Raw genomic sequence first — 3,388 nt, 5'->3', positions numbered from 1 at the left:
GCATGGTAGGCTGGCATGCTTGAGATCCATGAGATAGGGTGCTCGCTTCGGCAGCACATATACTAAAATTGGAGATCCATGAGATAGGAGTGTTACAGCAGAGAGGAGGTAGAATTCTGTCTTCCTTGTGGGACTTCTGTCATTTTCCTTGTACGACCTTCAACTGATTGGATAAAGCCCACCTGTCTTGTAGATAGTAATCTGATTTGATGACTGAAATATTAATTTCATCTAAAAATACCTTTACTTCATAATTTAGACTGGTGCTGGATGAAATATCTAGGTGCCATGGCTTAGCCACATTAACATACAAGATTAATTGTCTTAATATCCTGTGTCATTCTTTGAGACCAGCATTACCCTGGTACCAAAGCCAGGCAGAAATAACACAAGAGAACTGCAGACCAATGTATTGTCTGACTATACACAAAAGTCTTCAGCAAAATGCTAGCAAACATAGTCCAAGCATATTTAAAGATTATATACCAGGAACAAGTGAGTTTTACCCAGGAATGCAAGGGTGGATAGCATGAGGAAATTAATCAGTGTAATATACACATAAATAGAATGGAGGTGAAAACCCACATGATCATTTTTTTTAAAAAATACTTTATTTATTTATTTGACAGAGATAACAAGTAGAGAGGCTGGCAGAGAGAGAGGGGAAGGTAGGCTCCTTGCTGAGCAGAGAGCCTGATGCAGGGCTCGATCCCAGGACACTGAGATCATGACCTGAGCCGAAGGCAGAGACCTAACCCACTGAGCCACCCAGGGGCCCCTGATCATTTCTATTGATGCAGAATAACTCCTTGACAAAATACCCTTTTATGAGAACAACAAAAATAGGAACTTCTGCAGCACAATAAAGGGCATATGTGAAAACCCCATAGCCAATGTCATACTCAATGGTGAAAGACTAACATCATTCCCATGAGGAAGAGAAGGGTGCCCATGATTGCCCCTTCCAAATTCTAGCTATAGCAAAATTAGGTGAGAAAAATAAAAGCCGTCCAAATTGGAATGTCTTTTTGCAGATAACATGAAGTATCCCAAGAATACATACACACACTAAATGAACTTGGCACAAAGGTGCAGAATGTTAAGATCAATATGCCGACATCACTTGTGTTTGCCATCTCTGCTTATGGCAGAGGAAAGTGTACACATAGACATGAGGAAGAGAAGGCACTGTGAAAACAGAACAGAGATATGTGGCCATGAACCAAGGGATACCAAAAGTTCTGGAAGGTAAAGCCAAGAAAAAAATGGTCTCCTGTAGCCTCCGTGGAGTATAGCCCTACCAATATTTCGATTGTGGACTTTGGCCCCCCAAAACTGTGAGAGAGAAATTTTTGTTGTTACAAACCTCTTAGTTTGTGGTAATTTGTTATGGCAGCCCTAAGAAACTAATACAATTATCCTTATACCACTTTAATTCCCTTGTATCTTCTACATGAATTTCATATTCCCTGTGGGGTTTCCAATTATTTAGATAAATAAGGTGGTGAGTTCACAAAGGAAAGGTAAAGAGTCAGCAGTGACATTCTTTTAACATTATACCATACTTGTGCACACCTATGCAGTTAATGTGCAAATAATGACAACCAGTGCCTAGAAGGTGCCCTTAGGTCATTTGACTCTGTGGGAAAACCTCTAGTCAGGGTTTTTGCCTTTGATTATTTGACTCTCTAGAGAATCTGTTGCTGCTGTTTCAAGAATCAGTACATGGAGTTCAGGTTTATATATTTATTTCTGCTTCATTTCATAATTTAGAGCAGACAGTATGACTGTGGAGCAGGACATCCCTGAACAAAGGTGATGGTGGTGGGTATAATATTACAAGTTAGTAGAGGTAAAAGAGTTGGAAGAGGAGGAACAATTCCTATGGGCAGAAGTGGTGCTGGGAGAGCTGGTGCTGGGAGGGCCCTCTATCTGCCTATGGGTGTAGTGGAGAGGTCTGGAATTTATGAGCAACCTCCAAATCCAAGTCCATGTTCCTATATTATGAATAATTCAGTGTTTAAATACTTTTAATAGAATATGCAGCCCAGAGTGCATAGCAGTAAACAGTTGTGACTTTTTATAGATTATATACTTTTTATAGATTATATACTGCATATTAATTTATCAGCGTTCAGTGACGTCACAGTACTTGCAGAGGAGTTGTATAGATACTTGATGTTTGATATTTGATGAGCACTTCAAACACTACACAATGACTAGTTCTGCTAGCACTCTGATACTGAGAGAGTTGGCCTCCTTATCAAAGGCCTTGTGAAATAGTACTGCAAAATAATGAAAACCTAGATTTCATGATAAACCTATGCAAAGGAGAATCCTTGGACTGTTAGACTAGTTGGTTCACATATAGATAAAACAAGGCTGATCCTACGGGAGTGGAGCACCAAGAGTCTGTCTTAGAGCAGTGGGGACTGAGCTGTTTTCTAATACCAATAACATTATAATAGGTAACATTACAACTTATCAAAAATTTTTCCGCATTTTTGATCCTCGTTGGAACTCCATAATGTAGTTAGGAAAAGTAGTTTGAAATCAGAACTCTACTTACATAAGAGTTACCAAACTCTAGAAATTTAAATGACTGATGGAATGTCTTGGATTTAATCAGTTTTAAAGCTTAGATCTCTTAATAAAGATTTTTTAAGTGTAATGGGATATTTTGGCATAGATAACTTTACATACCAACCTACCTTTTCTTTTTGCAAGGAAATACCATGGACCCAATTTTTCAAATCATCATGACAATTTCCTCTCAACGGTTTTGCTTCTATAACATATTCTGTCACAATATCCAGGGCAACTTAATGAGCTTTTTCCCCACCTGAAAAAGATACGTTGTTTTGAAAAAACTTTATAGAGTTACTGAAACTAAAATGTGTAATTGCCAGTAAGTCTGCTTGTGGTCACATTTTCCTTCTGACAAGATCATTTTCTTTTTTTAAAAAAGATTTATTTATTTTGAGACAGAGTGTGTGCACGAGGGTGGGGGGGAGGTGCAGCGGACAGGAACTAAGGGAGAAGAACCGCCAGCAGACTCCCCACTGAGTGCAGAGCCCTGTGGGCCTTGATGCTACCGCCCTGAGATTACGACCTGAGCCAAAACCACGAGTCGGACAGTTAAAATGACTGAGCTACCCCAGGCACCTCTAGATTATTTTCTACCATCGAACTCAATGTGACAAGACAATGGGTCTATGTAGCTTCATTACTTTGGTCTGATGTTGCTGGAATTCTGTTCCAAGGTCTTTGAATTTTTTTTCCTTGCAGCTCATCTTGAACTTGCGGTCAGGTTCTGAATTCTTCACTTCTCTGCAGTGATCACCACTATGAATGTACACATAGTTTCAGGAAGGCCTTAAATAATATG

The sequence above is a fragment of the Lontra canadensis genome, unplaced genomic scaffold, assembly GCF_010015895.1.
Source record: "Lontra canadensis isolate GAN:19392208 unplaced genomic scaffold, GSC_riverotter_1.0 scaffold96, whole genome shotgun sequence".
NCBI lineage: Eukaryota > Metazoa > Chordata > Mammalia > Carnivora > Mustelidae > Lontra > Lontra canadensis.
Note: the sequence above shows the minus strand (reverse complement) of the source record.